The sequence below is a fragment of the Schistocerca serialis genome, chromosome 2, assembly GCF_023864345.2.
Source record: "Schistocerca serialis cubense isolate TAMUIC-IGC-003099 chromosome 2, iqSchSeri2.2, whole genome shotgun sequence".
Taxonomy (NCBI): Eukaryota; Metazoa; Arthropoda; class Insecta; order Orthoptera; family Acrididae; genus Schistocerca; species Schistocerca serialis.
The window spans coordinates 638,800,821-638,819,454 of NC_064639.1; positions in this window are offsets into that span (position 1 = coordinate 638,800,821).

Genomic DNA, 18,634 nt, shown 5'->3' on the forward strand with positions numbered 1-18,634 from the left:
ACAGCTTATTCATTTCTGCCAAAAACTGTAATTATAAAACTTCTCACTTTGAGTACTTCAATAACAATTGTTCTCTACATAAAGCTTCGATATTGCGCCGTTGATAACTTTTATAAGTATTTCAAACCTATAAGATCACAATTCCAATAAATTTGCCATCCATTACGAATACAACGTAATGATTCTGCGTCCATACGACTGCTCTGCAATTCACAGTTAAGTGCCTCGCAGAGGGTTCATCGAATCACCTTCAAGCTAAGTCTCTACCGTCTCACTCTCGAACGGCGCACAGTGAAAACGAGTATTTAAATCTTCCTGTGCGAGCTCTGATTTCTCTTATTTTATCATAATGATCATTTCTCCCATGTAGATCGGCTCCAACAGAATATTTTCTCAATCGAAAGAAAAAGGTTGATGAGTGAAATTTCACGAGAAGATCCGGCCTCGAGGAGAAACGACTTTTTTTTGTAATGATTTCCATCTCAGTTCACGTATCATTCCCGAGGCATTTTCCTCTGTTTCGCGATAATACGGAACGAGATGCACTTCATTGGACTTTTTCGATGTTCTCCATCAGACCTATCTATTTTATCATGCTGATCGTGCCTATTTACATTTTCCGACGTCAACAAAATGTTTTCGCATTCGGAGGAGAAAATTGCTGACTGAAATTTAGTGAGAAAATCCCGCCGTAACGAAAAACTCGTTTGCCTTGATCCTGTATCATGTCCTGAAACTCTCTCGCCTATTTCTCGATAGTACAAAATGCGCTGCTGTTCTTTGAAAATTCTCGGTATACTCCGTCAATCCTATCTGGTAAAGACCCCACACCGCACAGCAATAGTCCAAAACGGGACGGACAAGTGTAATGTAGACAGTCTCGTCAGAAGATCTGGTTGCGTCTTCTAAATGTTCTGCCAATCGTAGTCTTTGGTTCGCCTTCCCCACGACATTTTCTACGTGTTCTTTCAAATTTAAGTTATTCCTAATTGTAATTCCTAGGAATTCAGTTAAATTTACGGCCTTTAGATTCGACTGATTTATCATGTACCTGGAGTTTAACGAACTAATTTTAGCATTCATGTGGATGACCGCACAGTTTCATTATTTATTGTCAGTTTCCAATTTTCGCACTATACATATATCTTTTCTGAATTGTTTTGAACTTAAGTTTACTTTACCAGACGATAAATGACAGCATAGACTTTAAACAAAGTAAGACGGCTCCTTAGATTGTCTCCTAAATCGTTTGTATGGAAAATTAACAGCAGTTATACACTACCCTTGGGAATATCAGAAATCACTGTATTTTACTCGAGATTTCCCGTCAGTTATTATGAATTGTGACCTCTCTGCCAGGAAGTCACGAATCCAGTCGCATAACTGAGACGATGTTCCATAAGCACGCAATTTTATTACAAGCTGCTTGTGATGTGCAGTGTCAAAGGCCTTCTTGAAATCCATTGTCAATAGCACTCAACACTTCGCGTGAGTAAAAAGCTAGTTGTGCTTCACAAGAACGGCGTCTTCTAAATCCATGTTGACTGTGTGTCAGTAGACTGTTCTCTTCGAGGTAATTCTTCTTGTTGGAACACAATCGTGCTGCATATTGACATTAATGATATGGGATAGTAATTTGGTGGATTACTCTTATTGAATATTGGTGTGATCTGTGCAACTTTCCGTTTTTCGAGTGCCAATTTTTCGTCGAGCGAGCGGTTGTATATGATCGTTAAGTATGGGGCTATTGCATCGGGACACTTTGAAAGGAACCTAGTTGGTATACAGACTGGACCGCAAGACTTGCTGTTATTAAGTGATTTGAGTTGGTTTACAACTCCGAGGTTCTAAGGTACTCATGTTGGCAGCTGTTCTTGATTCTAATTCTGCATAGTTTCTTCGTCTTCTGTGCTGAAGGAGTTTCGGAAGGCTGTGTTCAGTAACTTTGTTTTAGCAGCAGTGACATCGATAGTATTTCCATTGCTATCGCACAGAGAAGGCACTGATTGTGTCTTGCCGCTAGTATACTTTGCATACAACCAGAATCTCTTTAGATTTTCTGCGAAGTTTCGAGACAAAGATTCGTTGCGTAACCTGTTATAAGCATCACGCACTGAAGTAGTCACCAAATTTCGAGTTCTTGTAAAAGATCTCCAATCTTGGCAATTTTGCATTCGTTTAAATTTGGTATGTTTTTTTCATCGCTTCTGCGACAGTTTTCTGACCCATTTTGTGTACCAGGTGGGATCGGCTCAATTGTTTGTTAATATATTTGGTATAAATCTCTCAATTGCTGTCGATACCATTTCTTTGCATTCAAGCCACATCTAATCTACGCTTAGGTTGTTTATTTAAAAGGAGTGGAGACTTTCTCTCATGAAGGCGTCAAGCGAATTGTGGTCTGCTGTTCGGAGTAGATATACTATTCGTTTATTTTTGGAGGATTTGGGAGTTGCAGTATTCAGTCTCGCTGCGATAACCCTGTCTCACTAATCCCTGTATCCGTTTTGAAGCTCGTTGTTAGCTCAGGATTATTTGTTGCTAAGAGGTCAAGTGTGTGTTCACAACCGTGTACTGTTCGAATGGGTTCATGAACTAACTGCTCGAAATAATCTTCAGAGAACCTATAAAAGCTGAAACCGCACAGCAGAGGTAAAAAATGTCTGTATATACTGTGACTCCGGCCAACGGCATTACCGCAGTGGTAAAACCGGTTCCCGTCAGATCACCGAGCGCTATCGGTCTTGAATGGGTCACTATCCGGGTCTGCCGAGTGCTGTTGGGAAGCAGTGTGCTCTTAGCCCTTCTGAGGCCGATCGAAAAGCTACTTGACTGAGAAGTAGCGACATCGCTCACGAAAAATGACATCAGCCGGGAAAGCGGTATGCTGACCATGTGTTGTTGTTGTGGTCTTCAGTCCTGAGACTGGTTTGATGCAGCTCTCCATGCTACTCTATCCTGTACAAGCTTCTTCATCTCCCAGTACCTACTGCAACCTACATCCTTCTGAATCTGCTTGGTGTATTCATCTCTTGGTCTCCCTCTACGATTTTTACCCTCTACGCTGCCCTCCAATACTAAATTGGTGATCCCTTCATGCCTCAGAAGATGTCCTACCAACCGATCCCTTCTTCTGGTCAAGTTGTGCCACAAACTTCACTTCTCCCCAATCCTATTCAATACTTCCTCATTAGTTATGTGATCTACCCATCTAATCGTCAGCATTCTTCTGTAGCACCACATTTCAAAAGCTTCTATTCTCTTCTTGTCCAAACTATTTATCGTCCATGTTTCACTTCCGTACATGGCTACACTCCATACAAATACTTTCAGAAATGACTTCCTGACACTTAAATCTATACTCGATGTAAACAAATTTCTCTTCTTCAAAAATGCTATCTTTCCATTGCCATTATACATTTTATGTCCTCTCTACTTCGACGATCATCAGTTATTTTGCTCCCCAAATAGCAAAACTCCTTTACTACTTTAAGTGTGTCATTTCCTAATCTAATTCCCTCAGCATCAGCCGACGTAATTCGATTACATTCCATTATCCTCGTTTTGCTTTTGTTGATGTTCATCTTATATCCTCCTTTCAAGACACTGTCCATTCCAGTCAACTGCTCTTCCAAGTCCTTTGCTGTCTCTGACAGAACTGCAATGTCATCGGCGAACCTCAAAGTTTTTATTTCTTCTCCATGGATTTTAATACCTACTCCGAATTTTTCTTTTGTTTCCTTCACTGCTTGCTCAATATACAGATTGAATAACATCGGGGAGAGGATACAACCCTGTCTTACTCCCTTCCCAACCACTGCTTCATTTTCATACCCCACGACTCTTATAACTGCCATCTGGTTTCTGTACAAATTGTAAATAGCCTTTCGCTCCCTGTATTTTACCCCTGCCACTTTCAGAATAGAGAGTATTCCAGTCAACATTGTCAAAAGCTTTCTCTAAGTCTAGAAATGCTAGAATCGTAGGTTTGCCTTTCCTTAATCTTTCTTCTAAGATGTGCCATGTGCCCCTTTGTATTCACATCCGGTGACGCCTGAGGGCTGAGGATGACACGGTGTGCTGGCGGTGCCGTTGAGCCTTAGACTCTTCGGACTGTGCTTGTTTGGTTTTTTATTTATTGTGACTCCGTCTTCTTCCTTGCAGACCACACTATATACCTGCTCCTCTTAACAAACGTTGTATCGATATGAACTGTAGCTGCGATATTGTTAAATTATAACGCTTATAGGCGCAGATTAATTAGTGTCCTGACATGCTTTCGGTTTCTGGGAGAGGGATGTAAGGACTGGGAAATGCGTGAAATTACACAAACGTTCTGTTTGTGTGAAATGGATGTGTAGGAGGAGGGGGTTTGTGTTGGGTTGTTTGGGGTAGGAGACCAAACAAAGAGGTCATCGGTCTCTGATGTGTAGGAATTACGAGAGTAAGAAGCAAGTTAACGAATATGGTATAATACTTATCACTATCGACATGCAAACGAGACAGTACCTCAGATTTCAATGGACTCATAGTCACTAGGATGGGTTGATGAACTAAGTTAGTAAAGCGGGCAGATTCTACGCAAAATCGAAGAGTGAGTGACTACGTCGTTAGACAATAGCAAGAAATAATAGACTTCGGTATTGCCAAAAGAAAATGAAAGGTACACGAAACTCTTTTCTTGTTATGTTTTATAGTACGAGACTCCCACTTAAACAGACATTCGCTCATTGAGTTTCTACATCTACATCTACATGGATACTCTGCAAATCACATTTAAGTGCCTGCCCACCTTCACAATTCTCTGTTATTCCAATCTCGTATAGTGGGGCCGAAAGAATGAACACCTATATCTTTCCGTAAGAGCTCTGATTTCACTTATTTTATAGTGGTGACCGTCCCTCCCTATGTAGGCCGGTGTCAACAAAATATTTCCGCATTCGGAGGAGAAAGTTGGTCATTGCAATTTGGTCAGAAGATTCCATCGCAAGGAAAAACACCTTTCTTTTAACGATTTCCAGCCCAAATCCTGTATCATTTCTGTGACACTCTTTCACATATTTCGCGATAATACAAAAAGTCCTGCCTTTCTTTGAACTTTTTCGATGTACTCCGTCAGCCCTATCTGGTAAGTATCCCACACTGCGCAGCACTATTCTAAAAGAGGACGGACAAGCTTAGTGTAGGCAGTCTCCTTAGTAGGTCTGTTACATTTTCTAAGTGTCCTGCCAATAACACGCAGTCTCTGATTAGCCTTTAGCCTTCCCCACAACATTTTCTACGTGTTCCTTCCAATCTAAGTCGTTCGTAATTGTAATACCTAGGTATTTAGTTGAATTTACGGCTTTTAGATTAGACCGAAGTTCAACGAGTTCCTTTTAGTACTCGTGTGGATGACGTCACGCTTTTCGTTGTTCAGAGTCAACTGCCACTTTTCGCACCATTCAGATATTTTTTTCTAAATCGTTTTGCAGTTTGTTTTGATCTTCTGATGACTTTATTAGCCGATAAATGACAGCGTCATCTGCGAACAACCGAAGCCGGCTGCTCAGATTGTCTCCTAAACCGTTTATATAGTAAGGGACAGCAAATGGTCTATAACACTACCTGGGGTAACGCCAGAATTCACTTCTGTTTTACTCGATGACTCTCTGTCAGTTACTACGAACTGTGACCCCTCTGACAGGAAATCACAAATCCAGTCACATAACTGAGACGATATTCCATAAGCACGCAATTTCACTACGAGCCACTTGTGTGGTACAGTGTCAAAAGCCTTCCGGAAATCAAGAAATACGGAATCGATCTGAAATCCGTTGTCAATAGCACTCAGCACTTCATGTTTCTTCAGGAACTGTATATTTTATGCAGTGTAATGCATATATAAAAAATGTTTACAGGGTTAACCCATAAGCGGCCACTGTCCTCTGACTGGGGACAGTCGTTTTTTTCCGTTATTATGCTACTTCAAACTGACAATGGGCTTTTGTTGTGGTAACGTGAGTGTTCCTTCAGGAATGGTTACTGTTGCTAACTCTCTGCGCAGTTATTCAGTTCAATACTGTCAAGAAGAGAAAAGAGTTTTTATAGAGCCTGATGGATATTCCTATTTTTATTAGTGTGGCTGCTTCTAACATAAGGCCAGTGTCATTTTCTGGCTGCATCGTAAGGTAATATTGTAATAGTGTTTGGTTCTAGTGAAGACCAAAATACTTTACTGCATTTTACACTGCAGTGCATGAAAACTTGCAGTATTTTCAGATTCCATTATCAGGGCTCGGTAGATTCTTAAAACAGTTGAAGATATGGTATGTCTGCCTGCGGTAAAAGAGCAGACAGATGGGAAAAATGTTTAAATGACTTGTTAGAAAACAACCATGTAATCGATATTGCAGGTACGATTGAAATTTTACACGAAAGGGACAACGAAGACGTTCCTCCTACTGAACTAAAAGCACCTTTGAAGAGGAAGTTAAATGCTGTAATCATTTCTCAAATTTTAATTTCCTCTTTTAGTGAAGAAAACCTCTTGCCTGAGGTTCATGTTATCACTCTTGTACACGTTTTTGAAGAACTCTTTTCAGAAGAAGTTTTGTAAGAATGGTTATAGAGGAAACTGAAAGATACGCTAGGGAGTGTAAAGATACACTACTGGCCATTAAAGTTGCTACACCACGAAGATGACGTGCTACAGACTCGAAATTTAACCGACAGGAAGAAGATGCTGTGATATGCAAATGATTAACTTTTCGGAGCATTCACACAAGGTTGGCGCCGGTGGCGACACCTACAACGTGATGACATGAGGAATGTTTACAACCGATTTCTCATACACAAACAGCAGTTGACCGGCGTTGCCTGGTGAAACGTTGTTGTGATGCCTCGTGTAAGGAGGAGAAATGCCTACCATCACGTTTCCGACTTTGATAAAGGTCGGATTGTAGCCTATCACGATTGCGGTTTATCGTATCGCGACATTGCCGCTCGCGTTGGTCGAAATCCAATGACTGTTAGCAGAATATGGAATCGGTGGGTTCAGGAGGGTAATACGGAACGCCGTGCTGGATCCCAACGGCCTCGTATCACTAGCAGTCGAAATCCGCTTGGCTGTAACGGATCGTGCAGCCACGTCTCGATCCCTGAGTCAACAGATGGGGACGTTTGCAAGACAACAACCATCTGCAAGAACAGTTCGAAGACTTTTGCAGCAGCATGGACTATCAGCTCGGAGACTATGGCTGCGGTTACCCTTGAAGCTGCACCACAGACAGGAGCGCCTGCGATATTGTACTCAACGAGGAACCTGGGTGCACGAATGGCAAAACGTCGTTTTTTCGGATGAATCCAGGTTCTGTTTACAGCATCATGATGGTCGCATCCGTATTTGGGGACATCGCGGTGAACGCACACTGGAAGCGTGTATTCGTCATCGCTATATTGGCGTATCACCTAGCGTGACGGTATGGGGTGCCATTGGTTACACGAGTCGGTCACCTCTTGTTCGCATTGACGTTACATTTCTGATGTGTTACGACCCGTGTTTCTACCCTTCATTCGATCCCTACGAAACCCTACATTTCAGCAGGATAATGCACGACCGCATGTTGCAGGTCCTGTACGGGCCTTTCTGGATATAGAAAATATTCGACTGCTGCCCTGGCCAGCACATTCTCCAGATCTCTCACCAACTGGTGTGGTCAATGGTGTCCGAACAACTGGCACGTCACAATATGCCAATCACTACTCTTGATGAAGTGTGGTATTGTGTTGAAGCTGCATGGGCACCTGTACCTGTACACGCCATCCAAGCTCTGTTTGACTCAATGCCCAGGCGTATCATGGCCGTTATTACGGCCAGAGGTGGTTGTTCTGGGTACTGATTTCTCAGGATCTATGCACCCAAATTGCGTGAAAATGTAATAACATGTCAGTTCTAGTATAATATATTTGTCCAGTGAACACCCATTTATTTCTTCTTGGTTTAGCAATTTTAATGGCCAGTAGTGTAAAATACACTGATGAAATTCGTTTGTCTATTGGGTTCTTGATCTTTACTGGCTGTCATAAATTGTACAACAAAAGGGTTATTGATCTGAGGATGATCATCTTGGTGTTCAGATATCTTGTTCTGAAATATGTGTGACATTTCAGTGATAATAAAAAAGGCCAATGAAAAGAAAAGTGACGAATCTTTCAAAAACAAACCATTAGCAGAGGCTCTGGTACAAAATCAAAGATGGGGAGACCTTCAGGAAAATCAATCAACTGAGGACATGATTGTGGGATACTATGGACGTCGACGTATAAAGCAGTTTGTGAGACTCAAGTCGCTACGCTATGAATATAACTATGGGCTTTATGTGGTTGTGATGGCTACTGTCACAACTTCATACTACATTATGGGCAGGGCCAGAAGGCGGACGATGAGTATCTACCAATTGCTTTCAACGTAAGTTCGAAAACGACTATTATTGATGAGGCCAACGGTTACGAGGAATTTTTATAATTACGTTCTTGTCATGACCTACTCTTTCGAAGGAAGGCACTAGGAATCCGGTCAAATGGAATCATATGAAAAAAAAGCGCAGTTGGTGCACCTACAGTGTAATTAATAATAATATAATTAAAAAAGAAGGGAGGAGTATTTTGAGTTATGATTTGATAGAAGGAAAGAAATCTTTGTCACAAATTGGAATAATAAGAAGTGTGCTGCAGTAGCAACTAATTTTTCACCGTGCTCCCTGCCGTCAAAATGCAACGCTGAAATGCATACCAGAAAGATACGCTCAGTTTTCCACAACAGCTCGTGTTGAACACTTACAAGAATTTCGTCTGAGGCGATGATCTTCACGATTGGATATAAGGGAAACATACAATTGCAGTGCGTGGTAAAGTGCGTGATAGATATGACTGATGCAAATGCGTACCTGGCTTTCAGGAAATCATTCCTAAGGAAAACCGTACAAACATACCGTCGTATGACCATCGTACAGCATCCCGTGTGGATGACATAGTAATAAGCATCCCTCACGTACAGAAACGTGTGAAAGAGCTGAAAACAAATAAGTTATCAGGTCCGGATGAAATTCCTATTCGATTTTACAAAGAGTACTGTACGTCGTTGGCCCCTTACTTAATTTGCATTTATCGTGAATCTCTCGGCCAGCACAAAGTGCCATGTTACTGGAAAGTGGCTTCTCTGTATAAGAAGGGTGAAAAAAAAAAAAAACGGTCCCGCAAAATTATAGCCAATATACCCTACATCGGTTTGCAGCAGAATTCTAGAGCATATCCTGTGTTCGGCACAATAAACTTCCTAGAAACCGAAAAGCTCATGTCCACGAATGAGCACGGCTTTAGAAAGAATCCCTCTTGCGAAACCCAGCTTGCTGTTATCTCACATAATATACTGCGAACTAAGGATGAAGGGCAACAGACAGATAACATCTCTCTAGATTTCCGAAAACCATTCGACACGGTGTCACATTGGAGATTGTTAACGAAGTTACGTGCATACGGAATAGACTCCCAGACATGTAATTGGCTCGAAGACTTCTTAAGTAATAGAACCCAGTATGTTGTCTTCGACGGCGAGTGTGCATCGGAAACAGCGGTAACAACAGGACTGCCCACGACCGTTGCTATTTTCTATTTATACTCGTATAAATGATCTGACGGACGGGGTGGGCAACAGTCTGCGGTTGTTCGCTGACGATGCTATAGTGTACAGGAAGAAGTCGAAGGTAAGTTACTGCACACTGATATAAGATGGCCTACACAAAATTTCCAGTTGGTGTGATGAATGGCAGCTGGCTCTGAATATAGAAAAATGTAAGTTAATGTGGATGAGTGGGAAAAACAAACCCATAATGTTCGGATACAGCAGTAGCGGTGTGATGCGTGACACACGTCGTTGAAGTATCCGGGCGTAACGGTGCGAAGCGATATGAAATGGAACGAGAATATGAGGACTGTGGTATGGAAGGCGAACGGTCGACTTCGGTTTATTGAGAGAATTTTAGGAAAGGAAGGAGACCGCAAATAGGACGCTAGTGCGACCTATTCTTGAATACTGCTCGAGCGTTTGGGATCCGGACAAGTTCGGATTTAAAGAAGACATCGAAGCAATTCAGAGGCGCTCTGCTAGAATTGTCACCGGTAGATTCAATCAGCATGCAAGTGTTACGGCTATGCTTCGAGAGCTCTAGTGGGAATCCCCGGAGGAAAGAAGAAATTCATTTCGAAGAACATTGTTGAAAATTTTTAGAGAACCGACATTTCAAGCTGACTGCAGAACTATCCTACTGCTGCCAACATAAATTTCGCTTAGGGACCACGAAGCTAAGATACGAGAAATTAGCACTCATGCAGAGGCATACAGATAGTCGTTTTTCCCTCGCTCTGTCTTCGAGTGGAATAGCAAAGGAAAGGACTAGTTAAGACACAGAGTACCCTCCGCCACTCACTGAACTGTGGCTTGCGGAGACGTATCTAGATGTAGATGCAGAGGAGATGCAATGAAAAAACTCTTTCAGTGGAAGAATTCAGAAGACAGATTAACACAACATACCCGAAAAAAGGTCATGAAATGAAGTCAACTAAGTGAAGAACATAATTCGCCTAATCTCTCACTATAAATATTAATGTACCCGGCATGCGATACAACCAGAGCCTGCACGTCATCCAGAAGCGTGAAGTTTCAGAATTGTAAAGCAAATCCTAGAACATACTTTGGGAAGCGCAAAGTTACGCTTTGTGTGGGATGCTTTCCAAAATATCTTACACTCTAAGAAAAAATATATATATATGATGTGACTAGAAACTGCACGTGACACAGAAGTGTGAAAATCAAAGAAGTTGTGAGCTTGAGAACTGTAGAGGAAAGCGTGGAGCATACTGCGGGAAGCGTAACGTTAAGCTCTGTATGGAATACTTTCCCAAGAACACACACACACACACACACACACACACACACACACACACACAAACGAGGCACCAGTAAGGAATTATCCGAATGGCATGGAAATCAGTAGATGTGACGTACACATACAGACAGGCATATGAAGTTTCAGAAAAATTAGATGATTTTATCACGGGAAAGGCCTCCACAAATTGAGCAAGTCAATAACACGTTGGTTCATTTCTGGCCCTTATACAAACAGTTATTCGGCTTGGCACTGATGGGGTTGTTGGATGTCCTCCTGAGGGATAGGATGCCTTATTCTCTCCAATTGGGGCGTTAGATCGTCAAAATCCAGAGCTGACTGGAGGGCCTTGCCCATAATCCCCCAAACGTTCTGAAATCGGGTGAGATCCAGCAAGCGTGCTGACCAAGATAGAATTTGGCAACCACGAAGACAAGCTATTGAAACTATCGCAGTGCGCGGACGGGCATTTTAAGATTTTTTTATGTGCTCCGACAGCCAGGAGAGATGGTCTGGTGTGCCCTTTCATTTCGTAGTAGAGCCCCTTTGTATGTCATCCGTTGCATCCTTACAGTTGAGTGTGACGTCTACGATATTCTACGCACCGTTTTGTTGCCCTACATGGCAAGCCATCCTGGTCTTACATTATAGCAAAATGATGCCTACCCGCACAACGCGAGTGTATCCACTGCTTGTCTTTGTGCATGGTACACCTTACCATGGACAGCAAAGTGGCCGTATTTATAGCAGTTGAGAACGTTTGGCCGATTCTGGACAGGGCCCTCCAACCAGTTCGAGATTTTGACGATCTAACAAGCCAATGAGTCAGGTCTTGACACAACATCTCTAAGGAGAACGTTCAACAGCTCTATCAGTCCGTGCCGCAACGAGTAACTGCTTGTACAGGGGCCAAAGGTGGTCCAACGCCTTATTGACTTGTTCAATTTGTGAAGATTTTTCTGTTGAATAAATCATACAATTTTTCTATAACAGTGATCATTCATTTATCTGTAAAGTCACATCATATCTAATGATTTCCGTCCCATTCGTATTACACCTACGAGGTGCAATGGCTTTTTTGCGTTAGAGAGTTTAAGCCTGAACTAAATTTTGGTTTCGGAGGCTATTTCTACGACGTTTGAAGTAGGTAGCACTTTGCTATACTGGAATAGAAGTCACATACTCTCTTCATCATGGTGACATTCATAATCAATCTCTTCAGTTTTCACGATATTTTTTTCCTTCATTTGATAGGAGTAGCACTGACTCCCAACGGTTTAAGACGACTTTCTTCGATTTCATTGTTGATACCAAGTGGTCACTATCCCAATAGTCATCTAAGAATAGCACCAAAGCCTCGTTCAAATGTTAATTTTGAAGACTTACCAAAAATCGGTAGGTATACGTTGCAAAGATCTGATAATTGTAGATGCAATTTCAAACCCTTGTCGATTTTGTCGTTCATAGTGTTTCATTGTGGGCATCAAATAACTATCAAAAACTATTTGTGTCTCTATAGCAGTATCCGAACAACTTCATCATAGGTTTGTAGCTAGGAAGATCCGATATGGTGTATGAAGTCCTTCTAATTTTTAACGTCGATTTGTGTCAGCCGAAACATGTGGGTGTGGGGTTTCAATCCTTGGCTAATATCGATTTGTCTGTTTCCATAACCCGCGGTACATGATACAAGAGCAAGCGGCATTGATTCCAGTGGAGCTGTCAAACAGTGTTAAACATTCAGTTATTTTTCAAGGGTAACTGTAACTAGGAAACCAAAACTATCTCGTTCCATTTTTAGTACTGCCAGTTTGGAGGTACATCGTAGTTCCAAATTAAGAACTTTGATTATTAAATCTTTCGATAACAAAACTACATTCACAAATAAAAGTTAACTTGTTTTATCACAGACTGGGCAATAAGCAGGAAATTAGTAGCATCTGAAGATCCTACCATTCCAGTAGAAATTATAGAAAAAATAATTTTTATCGGTACTACCGTGTAATACCGATCCCCCCCCCCCACGCCGCGTGAAATATGGACCTCACCGTTGGTGGGGCGGCTTGCGTTACTCAGCGATACAGATTACCGGTACCGTAGGTGCAACCACAACGGAGGGGTATCTGTAGAGAGGCCAGACAAACGTGTGGTTCCTGAAGAGGGGCAGCAGCCTTTTCAGTAGTTGCAGGAGCAACAGTCTGATCTGGCCTTGTAACACTAATCAAAACGGCCTTGCTGTGCTGGTACTGCGAACGGCTCAAACCAAGGGGAAACTACAGCCCTAATTTTTCCCGAGGGCATGAAGCTTTACTGTATGGTTAAATGATGATGGCGTCCTCTTGAGTAAAATATTCTGGAGGTAAAACAGGCCCCCATTCGGATCTCCGAGCGGGGACTACTCAGGAGGACGTCGTTATCAGGAGAAAGAAAACTGGCGTTCTACGGATCGGAGCGTGGAATGTCAGATCCCTTAATCGGGCAGGAAGGCTAGAAAATTTAAAAAGGGAAATGGATAGGTTAAAGTTAAATATAGTGGGAATTAGGGACGTTCGGTGGCGGGAGGAACAAGACTTCTTGTCAGGTGAATACAGTGTTATAAATACAAAATGAAATAGGGGCAATACAGGAGTAGGTTTAATAATGAATAAAAAATGGGAATGCGGGTAAGCTACTTCAACCAGAATAGTGACCGCATTTTGTGATGAAGATAGATATGAAGCCCACGCCTACCACAGTAGTACAAAATTATATCCCAGCTAGTTCCGCAGATGACGAAGAGATTGATGAAGTGTATGATGAGATAAAAGAAATTATTCAGATACTGAAGGGAGACGAAAATTTAATAGTCATTGGTGACTGGAATTCGATAGTAGGAAAAGGAAGAGAAGGAAACGTAGAATGTGAATATGGAATGGGGGTAAGGAATGAAAGATGAAGCCCCCTAGTAATATTTTGCACAGAGCATAACTTAATCATAGCAAATACTTGGTTCAAGAAGCATGAAAGAAGGTTGTATGCATGGAAGAGGCCTGGAGATACTGGAAGTTTTCGGATAGATTATATAATGGTAAGGCAGAGATTTAGGATCTAGGTTTTAAATTGTAAGACATTTCCAGGGGCAGATGTGGACTCTGACCACAATCTATTGGTTATGAACTGAAGATTAAAACTGAAGAAACTGCAAAAAGGTGGGAAGTTAAGGAGATCGGACTTGGATATACTAACAGAACCAGAGGTTGTAGAGAATTTCAGGGAGAGCATAAGGGAGCGATTCACAGGAATGAGGAAAGAAATACAGTAGAAGAAGAATGGGTATCTTTGAGGGATGAAATAGTGAAGGCCGCAAAGGATCAATTAGGTATAAAGTCATGGGCTACTAGAAATTCTTGGGTAACAGAATATATATTGAATTTAATTGATGGTGGGAGAAAATATAATAATGCAGTAAATGAAGCAGGCAAAAAGGAATACAAACGTCTCAGAAATTAAATCGACAGGAAGTGCAAAACGACTAAGCAGGGACGGCTAGAGGACAAATGTAAGGCTGTAGAGGCACATATCACTAGGGGTAAGAGAGATACTGCCTACAGGAAAATTAAAGAGACCTTTGGAGAAAAGAGAACCACTTGTATGAATATCAAGAGCTCAGGTGGAAACACAGATAAAAAGGGAAAGCAGAAAGGAGGGAGGTGTATATATAGGGTCTATAAAAGGGCAATGTACTTGAGTACAATATTATGGAAATGGAAGAGAATGTAAATGAAGATGAAATGGGAGATATGATACCGTGTGAAGAGTTTGACGGAACACCGAAAGATCTCAGTCGAAAAAAGGCCCCTGGAGTAGACATTCCATTAGAACTACTGACTTGGGAGAGCCAGCCCTAACAAAACTCTACCATCTGGTGAGCAAGATGTACAAGATAGGCGAAATACCCTCAGACTTCAAGAAGAATATAATAATTCCAATCCCAAAGAAAGCAGGTGTTGACAGATGTGAAAATTACCGAACTATCAGTTTAATAAGTCACAGCTGCAAAATACTAACGCGAATTCTTTACAGACGAATGGAAAAACTGGTAGAAGCGGACCTCGGGGAAGATCAGTTTGGATTCCGTAGAAATGTTGGAACACCTGAGGCAATACTGATCCTACGACTTATCGTAGAACATAAATTCAGGAAAGGCAAACCTACGTTTCTAACATTTGTAGACTTAGACAAAGCTTGTGGCAATGTTGACTGGAATGCTCTATATTCTGAAGGTGGCAGGTGTAAAATTCAGCTAGCGAAAGGCTATTTACAATTTGTACAGAAACCAGATGGCAGTCGAGGGGCATGAAAGGGAAGCAGTGGTTGGGAAGGGAGTGAGACAGGGTTATAGCCTCTCTCCGATGTTATTCAATCTGTATATTGACCAAGTAGTAAAGGAAACAAAAGAAAGATTCGGAGTAGGTGTTACAATCCATGGAGAAGAAATAAAAACTTTGAGGTTCGCCGATGACATTGTAATTCTGTAAGAGACAGCAAAGGACTTGGAAGAGCAGTTGAACGGATTTGACAGTGTCTTGAAAGGAGGGTATAAGATGAGCACCAACAAAAGCAAAACGAGGATAATGGAATGTAGTCGAATTAAGTCAGGTGATGCTGAGGGAATTAGATTAAGAAATGAGACACTTAAAGTAGTAAAGGAGTTCTGCTATTTGGGGAATAAAATAACTGATGATGGACGAAGTAGAGTGGATATAAAATGTAGACTGGCAATGGCAAGGGAAGCGTTTCTGAAGAAGAGGAATTTGTTAACATCGAGTATAGATTTAAGTGTCAGGAACTTGTTTCTGAAAGTATTTATATGGCGTGTAGCCATGTATGGAAGTGAAACATGGACGATATATAGTCTGGACAGGAAGACAGTGGAAGCTTTCGAGATGAGGTGCTACAGAAACAAAAGAAAAAGTATGAATTAAGATACACGAAGAAGATTTAAAAGCTTTGAGGTTCGCCAATGACATTATAATTCTGTCAGAGACAGAAAAAGAACTCTAACAGCACTTGAACGGAATGGACAGTGTCTTGAAAGGAGGATATAATATGAACATCAACAAAAGCAAAACGAGGGTAATGGAATGTAGTGGAATTAAATCGGGTGATGCTGAGGGAATTAGATTATCAAATGAGACACTTAAAGTATTAAATGAGTTTTGCTATTAGCGGTGCTACAGAAGAATGCTAAAGATTAGATGGGTAGATCACATAACTAATGGGGAGGTATTGAACAGAATTGGGGAGAAGAGAAATTTGTGGCACAACTTGACTAGAAGAAGGTATCGGTTGGTAATACATGTTCTTAGGCTCAAGGGATCACCAATTCAGTATTGGAGGACGGCGTGGAGGGTAAAAATAGTAGAGGGAGACCAAGAGATGAATACACTAAGCAGATTCAGAAGGATGTAGGTACTGGGAGATGAAGAAGCTTGAACAGGATAGAGCCGCATGGAGAGCTGCATCAAACCAGTCTCTGGACTGAAGACCACAACAACAACAACGGTGAAATGGATTAACGGTATTTTGGATCATTTTATATAAGCAAAGAAGATGATATATCAGCTTTTGTGATCGTATATTGCTTTTTTTACAATCTTTCAACAATATAACATACGTGAAAGTTAGAAACAGTATCGTATTTTTACAAACACTGAATACTCGGCAGAAATTATGCGAACACAGAATAATGGCTCGCTCCGCGTTTATGGGGTATGTGCAATTTCGGAACTAGAATGCTACGCGGGGCCGCCGTCTCTGGCGCAGAAACAAAACCATTACAACACTAATACATGCATACTTTTGCTAAGGCAACTCTATGTCATCGTGTTCGTAGGAAAGTCAGCATTTTTATGTATAATCATGGGAGGAAACATTATAACGCTAATTTCCTCATACTTGCTTACCTGTTCACACCTGGCAACCTTTCGTAATTGTCTCGTGAAACGGTAGGTAATCTCACTTTGATGTTTTATTTACATCTTTTACTCGTCATTGGTAATAGGTTTTTTTAAGAAACTGCATATCAGTAGCTATGGAAAAGAATTTTTATTTAAAAAAATTAGCTGTACAGGGATGTTGGGTGGCAACTCTAACACATTTTGTTTATTTATACGTTACTTGGAAAGGTAGGCTTAAGCGCGGAGCTTAGATATTATGTCATTTAGAGCGGTATGTGCACATACTGGGTAGATTATTTTTTGACAATAAAGAATGGAGTGTAATGTTGTTTCTCAGATCCTCCTAACGTGTAATGCTTACTTTAAGCTACAATAACACTAATAAATATTCAGTAGGTTTAATTAGTCGTGTCATAACGTCTCCACTTAAGCTGAAAAATGTACGTTTCCAATAAATAGCGACAATATCTTTTAGGAACATTTATGGAGTCACTCTCACACACCATTCACAATAAACTCGTATGGTCAGCCAGAAAATTATCTTTTCATGTAATTTACGGAGACTGTTATGTGGAGGAAACAAAGGTAGGTGAATGTAGGAGCAGTAAACTTTACCGAACAATGTGTCCAGTCACCGAGATGTACATTTAATACTAAGATACAGCGTCAGGGGAAAATGGTAGCTCGCAGCCAAGAGGAAATGTGATTTGTGTTCCATTCTTCTTCTTGATGTCTTATTCAGTCCATACTACAGACAGTTTTGCAATGAAATGAGTTCTACAAGTAGAAAGATAAGTCTGCAGAACAACATGAAGAGGAAGTAATTATTGCTGTCGTTCCAGAATCATTGACATGTACATTGTTATACATTTTAGTTTTAATTTATTTGTTTAATCTGATCAGGAAAATAGGGCAGAATAAGTGACACAATGGAAATATGGAGCTCATGTTGACCTGTCATTAGTGGAAGGAATGGCAAGTGTGTCAGTCTGTGTTTCATTAGTTACAGACCTGGGTCTGTCGCCATGGTGTAACGCCAGAATGTGTTACACTTGAACAACTTAGTTTCTCTCTTTACTGCCTATTAAATTTGGAATGACGTTTAATGCTGTATAAAACACTCTGCACTTTATTAAGACATTTTAACGATATGTGAAATTTCTCTTTGTTGCTTTAGTAAGTTAGATGTAAACTCGGTACATCCAGCACGGATGCTGCTACTGGAAAAAACAGTAAGCCGTACGTGTAAAGCATGTAATTTATCCTGTTTCAGAGAGCGAGCTGGAACTCTATTACTGAGAAACGTTGCTGGATGTTGTAAAAACGAGTAACGTGTTCCCGTTGTGGACTCGGAATGTAACACTTGCCTCAGAGTAGTAAAAAGTTCATTACTTGCACTGCCAGAGAAAGTCGACAGCTTCTTCACCGGTGTTCTTGTACAGTTTCTTCTCCCAGACCACACATCTCTGTTGGAAAGCTATTTCCAGCAGGAATTTTAGCCCTTTTTCCTCCACCGCAGTTGAGTCTTGCAGCGAGCGTAAGAAATGTGAAATAAGACTGTTTATTGCATTTCACAAGGATGGAAATTCTGTAACGAGGTCATGAGGGCGTCTTCAAATCCCTAGGACACTTCAGGAACTCCGACAGGCACTGGTGCAAAAATGGGAGGTTTAAGCTAGCAGCTGCTCGACCATCTGTGTACGTGCGCATGGTGATCATATCCCATTTTGATGGCGGGGTACATGAGCAGGAAACAGTGGCGTTTTGTAG